The following is an 11,234-nucleotide window of genomic DNA, read 5'->3' on the forward strand; positions in this document are numbered from 1 at the left end:
CCGGCAAATATGCACCTTTTCAAAGGTGCGGATTTGCCGCGGATTTACCGCGGAATTGCCGCGGATTTTGGTGCGGATTTTTTTTTCCCAATTCTATAGCCAAAATCCGGATCAAAATCCGCAACAATAATTGACATGTTGCATATTTTTCCGGATCAAAATCCGCGGCAAATCCGCAGCGGAAATATCCGCAGCATGGACACAGCATTTCCAAAATGCCATTGAAATGGCTGGGAAGTGCCGCTGCTGCAGATTTTCGGAAAATCCGCGGCTTTTCCGCGAGAAATCCGCGGCAAAATCCGTGCATTTTCCGCAGCGTGGGCACATAGCCTTAGGTACATCTACATCAAGAGCTTATCATGAAAGAGCATTTCTAGGAACTCTTGTTTTACGATAATCTGGCAGTATAATCGGGCTGTCGATCACCTGATGAATGCACAAAACGCTTGTTCATCGGGTGATATGATCCTTTGTACTGCACAAAAGATCATCATTCTCAGCAGCGCATTGTCCTGTGTAAATAGGGCCCATACTGCCGAGAACTGTGCACTAAGCGATCTATTACAGATTGTTTAGTGTGCATTGTTTACTCTGGTTTGCCTGTTGAAACAGGCTATTAAAGGGAATCTGTTAGCAGGTTTTTGCCGGAAATAAATTACCACACTCACCACATACTTCGGCGTTTAATCTAACGCCATTGAAGCGCGGGATCCCGCTGCTGTAGTCAGTGTGTATATCAGCTAGTGAAGGAAAGGAACCAGCATTCAGGGAAATATTCTAATAAAATCTTCTTCTTAATTGCATTTTTAAAATCGTACAAAAAAGGTAAATCTCACATAAGAAAAGACAGGAGTCACAACCAGCACTGGACACCAGACGCGTTTCTATCAGAAGCTGATCTTAGACTTGGTAGCCCAGATTACCCTCATTATAATCCGCCTCTGTGTGCACACAGAGTCAGATTATAATGAGGGCAATCTGGGCTACCACCCGGGGCCTGTGGCTCCAGGGGGCCCATGCTCCGAAAAGTAAATTGCCCCTATTATAATCCGCATGAATCATTTAAAAGATGCTGGGTCGTCTACCTGGCCTGCTGCCCGCCCTGCAGCACATCAGCATTACCAGGGCTGCCATCAGGGCATTACAACTGTGACTCCTGTAAGTGGCCCTGTGAGGGGAAGCCAGCAGGGGGGCCCGGCTGCTGACAGCCCAGGTTCCTCCCTTTTCATTCCTCTGCTCACTGGGCCCCAGGGGTCGGGGCTGCAATGAGGGGGGCCGGGTCACTCATAGAGAGCTGCCCTCATTATTATTCCTTCTCTGCACTGATCTATGTGATTGGTGCAGGGCAGGAAATGTACTAGACAAGAACGGAGGCTGAGAAGGTGAAGAACCTTCCAGGTCATCTGACTAATCATGTGTCTGAGCACATGACCGGTAAACTAAAAGGTCCTGTAGCTGTTCAGCTGCTGCAGCCTCCGTGCAGGTCCCAGTGCCTCCTCTCTTGCTCTGCACCGATCAGGAACTGCAAGATGAGGTAATGTATAGTGTGTAAGTAAATGTGCCTGTTGTAGGGCTGTGTGTGTATATGTGCATGCAGCCTGTATGTCTCTCTCTGCCTCTTTCCCTGTCTGTCTCTTTCCCTCTGTGTCTTTCCCTGTCTGTCTCTTTCCCTGTCTGTCTCTTTCCCTCTGTCTCTTTCCCTGTCTGTCTCTTTCCCTGTGTGTCTGTCCCTCTCTATATACGTCTTGCCACAGAAATCATATTACCTCACACATAAGCTTATACTATGTCCTTCATTGCCTATAGAAACCAATCTTTAGCTTTCAGCTCCATTGACTTTAATGTAACCAGGTTTTTTGGCAAATAACTGTAAAGTGCGGGGTTACATTTTCCCCTCCAAATGTAGTCTATGACGTTCCCTGAGTCAAATGAGGTGTCTGTGCAAAATATCGTGATTGGAATTGTGACAGTGCGGATTCACTTAGTGGACATACATATATACACATACACACACATACATATACACACAAATACATACACATCCATACATACATACACACTCAGCTTTATATATTTGATATACACATATGACTGACAATTCTGACTGAGGCTCGTTATTTTGATGACCCAAAAAATGGTGCATGCAGCTTTTTTCGGGCTGTCAAAATGACGACTAGCGGTTAATGTTTGATTGGTAAGGACTGTTTGCAGAATTAGAGATTTTCCAAGAGTGATGGTGGGACTGTGGAAGATTCAAGGTAAGTATGCAAAGGAGGATCTCAGTTCACCCGGTAAATGCATCACTGGGGTCCTTTCTCTGGGGGACGGTGCAAGGAGGTCAGCTCCGTGTTCAAAGAGGCAAAGTCCGACAATAGAAGAAAGTTGTTTCCAGCGTCACGTCCAAGAAATAAGGGTAAAAACCAATTTTATTCCATAACTTACTTGTGCAAATCTAGCAGGATATATCTAAAGGCCGCTTTACACGCTGCGATGTCGTTACCGAGATCGCTAGCGTGCGTACCCGCCCCCATCGGTTATGCGACACGGGCAAATCACTGCCCGTGGCGCAGAACATCGGTCAGACCCGTCACACTACTTACCTGCCTAGCGACGTCGCTGTGACCGGCGAACCGCCTCCTTTCTAAGGGGGCGGTTCGTTCGGCGTCACAACGACGTCACTAAGCGGGCGCCCAATAGAAGCAGAGGGGCGGAGATGAGCGGGACGTAACATCCCGCCCACCTCCTTCCTTCCGCATTGCCGGCGGCCGCAGGTATGGTGAGGTTCCTCGTTCCTGCGGTGTCACACATAGCGATGTGTGCTGCCGCAGGAACGACAAACAACCTCGCTACTCACCTGTCATCGATTTTTGGTGTTGGAGCGACCTCTCCAATACCAACGATTTTGTGCTGCCGCAGGAACGACGAACTACATCGTACACGCAGCAGCAACGATAATTGGGAATAGGGGGGCATGTCGCCGATTAGCGATTTTGAACGGGTGTCACATGCAACGATATCATTAAAGCGGCCGGATGTGCGTCACAAATTCCGTGACCCCAACTAGATCGTTTGAGCGATGTGGTAGCGTGTAAAGCGGCCTTAAGACTAAGGCTATGTGCCCACGTGTGCGTATTGCATGCAGTTACGCTGCGATCTGCACCGCAGCGTAACTGCATGCGTCCTGCGTCCCCAGCACAATCTATGAAGATTGTGCATAATCCATGCCCACGTTGCGTTTTAGAACACCGATTTGCATGCTGCCAAATCGCTGCGTTCTAAAAAGCAACATGTCACTTCTTTCGTGCGCTTTGCATGCTGTCTCCATTCTGTCTATAGGGAGAGGCAGCATCCAGAGCACACAAATTCTGCAGTCACCAAAGTTTCAGAACGGAGCTTTTCATCTGCGCTCTGAAGCGGACATACAGTGACTTTGCGCTGCGGTGCAGAGCGCACACACGTGGGCACATAGCCTAAGAGCCTCTTTTAGTTTGAAATGCGTAAGACAATGTTTTATACTTTGTGGACGTCCATCCAACCTAGTGTTGGTTTTAATCTTATGGAATAAAATTGTTTTTTAACCTTATTTCTTGGACGTGATGCTGGAAACAACTTTTTTCTATTGCCGAAGGTTCAAGGGGTAGAGGTGGAGCGGTGGTGGAGTCTGAAGGGGGCCCGAAAATTTTGCAGTATGATTTGCCCTGATATTCCTGGTGGCAGCCCTGGGCAGGACATACTAGCAACATACAGGGTGTGGCGCGGCTGAGGGAGTCCTGCCCACCTGTCTGCCGAAGAGGAGCGTCCTCTGTAATGGTGACGGCAGATGGCGTTGTTGCAGGACACGCTGGAGTCAAGCAGCCTGAAGAGTGGAGACGGACCAATGACCTGTTCTTTGGAGGTGCCTGCCGACCGGTTCACTTGCAGCATGCAATGGCGGCACACTATGTGAAAGGGGGGAGGGGGTGCGGTATTGTAATTTTCTATAAGGTGGGACGAGTATGTCTAATATCAAAGTGTTCTGGGGCATCTGATCTATGTAGTTTCAATCCTCCATTCCCAATCCATACACTGTGTATGTATAGATTGGGAATGGAGGATTGAAACTCCATGGGTGAAACGCCCCAGCACACTGTGCCCCACTGGCCCTCGCTCCATCTTGGATATTTCCAATGTCTGCCTCCACATACTGTGTCTGCCCCTCCATCAGGAAATTTTGCATGTGTCATGATGTATGTGTGTCGCCCTGGGCAAGCCAGGGGTCACAGGTCACACACCACCACACCCCACACCCCAGGTAGGCACACCTAAGCTGAACCAAAAATCCTTGTTGCCTTCCTCCAGGAGTCTGATGATGCACACCAGGGGGTGGGCCAGGCGGTTGGCTCCGCCCACCAAGGAGCTCACAGCTCTGGAGGCAGGAAGTGTCAGGCAGTTGAGCTCAGGGCGAGCTTGTGTAAACAAGATTAGCCCAGGGAGGGCAAGTGTAAACAACGAAGTGAAAGTGAAGGAAAGAAAAGTGGAAAAGGAGGAAAGCAAGAAGTGGCGACAGAGCAGAGAGTGTGCAAGCCTAAGAGCCCAGCTTTGTGTAGGGCCAGAACAGCAAGGTCAGCGACGGCGGTGACTGTCCGGAGGGGGACCGTTTGGAAGTTCCTGGAAGGACCCCGTTGGCTGTGTGCCCGGTGGTCTGGAGCAGTGTTCCGAAAGACAGTCAGCACCAGGGCAGGGGCCTCTCGGACCCCGGCAAGGCTAGGAGTCGCCAAATTTGCCGAATCCGTCAGTGAAGGGGACGTAGATTCCCCCAACAACCAAGTCCCGATTGAAGGCAACAGTCCAACCTGTACAACAGAGGCACCGCCACCGCCAGGGCACCAGTCTCTGAGGGCCAGCGCCTGCGGGCAAAGTGTAGTGCTCCTCCGGCCCAGCTTGAAGCCGGGGAGCGGGTTACCGGTGGGGACCCATCGCAACCATCCGTACATACAGGTGCAAGGAAGAGGGACATCACCGTCACCTATCGGGGAAGCAAAGCAGCCGTCTGTGGGACCGTCCTACCAGCCGTTGGTTTACCGTACAAACTGTGTCCATGTCTCAGGCTGAGTGAGTACCACAGTGCCGCAAGGCACAGCGCTGCCCCCCGCGTCCCTGCGCCCACCAAGCCCTGCACCTCCCAAGCCATCACCGGGCCCCGGGATCACCAACCCCTACCCACGGAGGGGCAACACAACACCTGGCTGCTCCACATCACCATCCCCGGGATCCCCGTATTAAGCAGCGGTGGTGCTACCAATCACCACAACCGTGGGTGGCGTCACGGACATTATCCCAACACCCCAAACAACCCCCCTTTCACTCACGGGCGAGGAGTGCTGCTCGAGGAAAACCCCCGGGATCCGGCCTACGGCTCGAGCCACCACTGAGCAGCCGGACCCGAGCAGAAGGGGTGAGCGCGGTGTGCTGACACCCTCCTCCCCGCCCGCGACATATGTAGTGGATATAAACACATGATACAAGCAGAATGGAAGGGCGCACACCGTGTGCAGGTCGGGGACATCTGTCCACACCAATCCCATACCCCATATATAAGGCCGTGTGCACACATTGAGTATTTGGTGGGTTTTTTTACCTCAGTATGTTTACAAATACAGAGGTAAATAAAGTCACCAAATACTGAACGAGCACAGATGGCCTTACAAATACTGAGGTAAATACTCACCAAATACTCAGTGTGCACATGTCCCATGGCCTCGTGCACACGCTCACTATTAGAGTTTTTGTTATCTTCATATTTGTTAAGCTATGTTCACATAGGGTGGTTTTGCAGTTTTTTTTCATTGTTTTTTTTTCAATAGTTTAATGCAAATACATGCTAATAACAAGTTGCAGCTTTTGCTCAGATTTTGCTGCAGAAAAAACACCCAGTGTGAACATAGGCTAAGGACTTTACTGCAGTATTTATCAAACTATATTCACACAGGGTATTGCTCAGTTTTTTCATTTTTTATTTTTTTTTTTGCAATAGTCTTGTTTACAGATTAAAGTTGGACTTTTCAATACTATGCCTTACTGTTTTTTTTTTTTTTTTTTTTAAAGTGAAGGGTATATTTATGAATTAGTGGCTGTTTTTTAGGTTATAGTTTCGGCAACTATTTTTCAGAAATTATCTGTTTCAGGTGTATGATGATGGATCCGTCACATGGCCTGTCACATGACCCATGTGTAGGGATGGGGGGACCCACAGATCCTGAACAGCCCGGGGCCCTGGTTACCCTTAGGCTATGTGCCCACGCTGCGGAAAATGCGCGGATTTTGCCGCGGATTTCTCGCGGAAAAGCCGCGGATTTCCCGAAAATCTGCAGCTCAGGCACTTCCCAGCCATTTCTATGGCATTTTGGAAATGCTGTGCCCACGCTGTGGATTTTTCCGCAGCGGATTTCGTTCGGATTTTGATCCGGAAAAATCTGCAACATGTCAATTATTGTTGCGGATTTTCATCCGGATTTTGGCTTTAAGGCTATGTGTCCACAGGAGAATGTAGCTGCGGATTTTTCTGCATCACCTTTTCAAAGGTGCGGATTTGCCACGGATTTACCGCGGAATTGCCGCGGATTTGGTGCGGTTTTTTTTTTTTTCCCCCAGTTTTAAAGTCAAAATCCGGATGAAAATCCGCAACAATAATTGACATGTTGCAGATTTTTCCGGATCAAAATCCGCACGAAATCTGCTGCGGAAAAATCCGCAGCGTGGGCACAGCATTTCCAAAATGCCATAGAAAAGGCTGGGAAGTGCCTGAGCTGCAGATTTTCGGGAAATCCGCGGCTTTTCCGCGAGAAATCCGCGGCAAAATCCGCGCATTTTCCGCAGCGTGGGCACATAGCCTTAAATTGGGAAAAAAAAAATCCACACCAAAATCCGCATCAAATCCGCGGCAATTCCGCGGTAATCCGTACCTTTTTACGCACAGTTTTATAAAAATCAGCTTCTCTACATGTCTGACAGCCATTCCATTCCAGTGTCAGTTGAATTACAACCAGAATACACCTCATTCTACTTAATGTGCTTCTCATTAGGTGATTACCTAAACTAAATATTATTTAATGAGGGAAAGTATAAAAAACACTGCTGTGGTCTTCACAATCCTATTGCAATAGAACAAGGTGGATGGCAAGACAAGTGCTAGTAATATCCCAAAACTAATAGGAATGAAAAAATAACTTTTAACCATGCCAAAGGAGTTGAAAAGAAAACTGTTGAGTGAGTAAAAGAAGGGCTCAATTCTGTCTTTACTAGCATAGGAATACAGTGAGCATCATGTTGCCTTCATCCTTGAAATTTCTAAGACGGCAGTTCATTACAACAAGGTCAAGCAGCAGACATTGGGGACAACAAAGCTACAGACAGGCAGAGGGCGAAAGCAACTCTCCACTGACCGGGGTGACCGTCATCTTATTCGTATGTCACTCAGCAACCGCAGGATTACCTCAAGTGACCTACAAAAGGAATAGCAAATGGCAGCTGGGGTGAAGTGCACAGCAAGAACAGTTCGTAACAGGCTCCTAGATGCAGGGCTCAAGTCATGTAAAACTAGAAAAAAGCCTTTCATCAATGAGAAGCAAAGGAGAGCCAGGCTGAAGGTTGGAAAAGACCATAAGAATTGGACCATAGAGGACTGGAGTAAGGTAATCTTCTCTGATGAGTCTAATTTTCAGCTTTGCCCAACACCTGATCGTCTAATGGTTAGACAGAGACCTGCAGAGGCGTACAAGCCACAGTGTCTTGCACCCACTGTGAAATTTAGTGGAGGATCGGTGATGATCTGGGGATGCTTCAGCAAGGCTGGAATTGGGCAGATTAAACTTTGTGAAGGACATATGAATCAAGCCGCATACAAGGTTATCTTGGAAAAACAGTTGCTTCCTTCTGCTCAGGCCATGTTCCCCAACTCTGAGGACTGTTTTTCCAGCAGGACAATGCGCCATGGCACAGAGCTAGATCAATCAATGGGTGAATGAAGGACCACCACATCAAAACCCTGTCATGGCCAGCCCAATCTCCAGACCTGAACCTATTTAAAACCTCTGGAATGTAACCAAGAGGAAGATGGATAGTCACAAGCCATCAAACAAAGAAGAACTGCTTACATTTTTGCCCCAGGAATGGCATAAGGTCACCCAAAAGCAGTGTGAAACACTGGTGGAAAGCATGCCAAGACACATGAAAGCTGTGATTAAAAATCATGGTTATTCCACAAAATATTGATTTCTGAACTCGTCCTGAGTTAACATTTTTTAGTATTGTTGTTTCTAAATGATTAGAAACTTGTTTCCTTTGCATTATTTCAGATCTGAAAGCAAAGCATTTTTCGTTATTTTGACCATTTCTTATGTACAGAAAATACAAAATTTACTGCTTGGAAATTCGGAGACGTCAGTAGTTCATAGAATAAAAGAACAATTTGCAATTTACTCAAAATTATACCTATAAAGAGAAAAATCTGAAAAACGGAACATTTTGCAGTGGTCTCTTCATTTTTGCCAGACAGTATATATATATATATATATATATATATATATAAGTCCGCCAGTGTCTTTTCCACCATTGTTTTGATTGTATCAAGCTATCAAGTGGTCTTCCTCTTCGCCTTGTTCCTTTTATTCTTCAGACCATGATGCTCTTCTCCAGTGATTACTATCTTCATATACACCGTGTGCAGAATTATTAGGCAAGTTGTATTTTAGAGGATTTTTTTTTATTATTGATCAATAACTATGTTCTCAATCAACCCAAAAGACAAATATCAAACCTTAATATTTTTGGAAGTTGGGGTGTTTTTTTTTTTAGATTTGGCAATTTTAGGAGGATATCTGTTTGTGCAGGTAATTATTACTGTGCAGAATTATTAGGTAACTTAATAAAAACCAAATATATTCCCATCTCACTTGTTTATTTTCACCAGGTAAACCAAGATAACGGCACAATATTTAGAAATAAACATTTCTGACATGCAAAAACAACCCCCCCAAAAAAATTAGTGACCAATATAGCCACCTTTCTTTATGATGACACTCAACAGCCTACCATCCATAGATTCTGTCAGTTGCTTCATCTGTTTACGATCAACATTGCGTGCAACAGCCACCACAGCCTTCCAGACACTGTTCCGAGAGGTGTACTGTTTTCTCTCCCTGTAGATCACACATTTTATGAAGGACCACAGGTTCTCTATGGGGTTCAGATCAGGTGAACAAGGGGGCCATGTCATTATTTTTTCATCTTTTAGACCTTTACTGGCAAGCCACGTTGTGGAGTAGTTGGATGCATGTGATGGAGTGTTGTCCTGCATGAAAATCATGTTTTTCTTGAACGATACCGATTTCTTCCTGTACCACTGCTTGAAGAAATTGTCTTCCAGAAACTGGCAGTAAGTCTGGGAGTTGAGCTTCACTCCATCCTCAACCCGAAAAGGTCCCACAAGTTAATCTTTGATGATACCAGCCCATACCAGTACCTCACCTCCACCTTGCTGGTGTCTGAGTCGAAGTGGAGCTCTCTGCCCTTTACTGATCCAGCCTCTGGCCCATCAAGAGTCACTCTCATTTCATCAGTCCATAAAACCTTTGAAAAATCAGTCTTGAGATATTTCTTGACCCAGTCTTGACATTTTATCTTATCTTTCTTGTTCAAAGGTGGTCGTTTTTCAGCCTTCCTTACCTTGGCCATGTCCCTGATACTCCAGTAATGTTGCAGCTCTGAAATATGGCCAAACTGGTGGCAAATGGCATCTTGGCAGCTTCACGCTTGATTTTCCTCAATTCATGGGCTGTTATTTTACGCCTTTTTTGCCCAACACGCTTCTTGCGACCCTGTTGGCTATTTGCTATGGAACGCTTGATTGTTCAGTGATCACTCTTCAAAAGTTTGGCAATTTCAAGACTGCTGCATCCCTCTGCAAGACATCCCACAATTTTGGGCTTTTCAGAGGCTGTCAAATCTGTCTTCTGACCCATTTTGCCAAATGAAAGGAAGTTGCCTAATAATTAAGCACACCTTATATAGGGTGTTGATGTCATTACACCCCACCCCTCCTCATTACAGAGCTGCACATCACCTGATTTACTTAAAGGGAACCAAAAATCAGGATTTTCGTGTATAAGGTAAAGCCAGTGCAGTACTGGCACTATCAGGCACATGCTGTACATACCATTAGTGGGCAGCTCGGATGTTTAGGCTGTGAAATCCATGTTTATGAAGTTTGAAAATTCATCCACTTTTTGATTGACGTGTGCACCTCTCCAGATAATATTCGGGCGGGTTATGCACATGATTCCCCCCCCCCCCCCCCCCCGGCGCCTGTTCCTTCCTCTCTCTGGCTGTATGTAAATTTCTAATCCTCAGTTACACGGCGTCAGAGTTGGTGCCTGCACATAGCGCTTATATCCGGCGCCATGTTTTTGAAGCCCGCATACAGTGTTTGGTGTCTGAGAGGGCGGCACATGCGCCCTCGCTTCTTCATATCTCGTTGTGACCGCGCGCGCTCCCGTGGTCACAACAGGACTGGAGCACAGCTGATCTTACCGATTAGCTGCAGCAGACGTCTGCTACGATATCGTCTGCTGCAGCTAATCGGTAAAATCAGCTGTTCTCCAGTCCTGTTGTGACACCACGCGCGCTCCCGCTGTCACAACGAGATATGAGAAAGTGAGGGCGCATGCGCCGTCCTCTCAGACAACAAACACTGTATGCGGGCTTCAAAAACATGGCGCCGGAGATAAGCGCTATGCGCAGGCGCCAACTCTGACGCCGTGTAACTGAAGATTAGAAATTTGCATACAGCCAGAGTGAGGGAGGAACAGGCGGCGGCGGGGGTAGGGGTGGGCGGGAATCATGTGCATAACCTGCCCGGACATTATCAGCAGAGGTGCACAGCACACGTCAATCAAAAAGTGGATGAATTTTCAAACTTCATAAACATGGATTTCACAGTCTAAACATCCGAGCTGCCCACTAATGGTATGTACAGCCTGTGCCTGATAGTGCCAGCACTGCACTGGCTTTAACTTATATACCAAAATCCTGATGTTTGGTTCCCTTTAATTGGTAGTTGGCTCTCAAGCCTATACAGCTTGGAGTAGGACAACATGTACAAAAAGTATCTTGTGATCAAAATACTCATTTGCCTAATAATTCTGCACACAGTGTAATGTGTCCAAAGTAGGCGAGACGGAGCTTGGTGCTCAGTATAC

The sequence above is a fragment of the Anomaloglossus baeobatrachus genome, chromosome 4 (genome assembly GCF_048569485.1).
Source record: "Anomaloglossus baeobatrachus isolate aAnoBae1 chromosome 4, aAnoBae1.hap1, whole genome shotgun sequence".
Classification (NCBI taxonomy): domain Eukaryota; kingdom Metazoa; phylum Chordata; class Amphibia; order Anura; family Aromobatidae; genus Anomaloglossus; species Anomaloglossus baeobatrachus.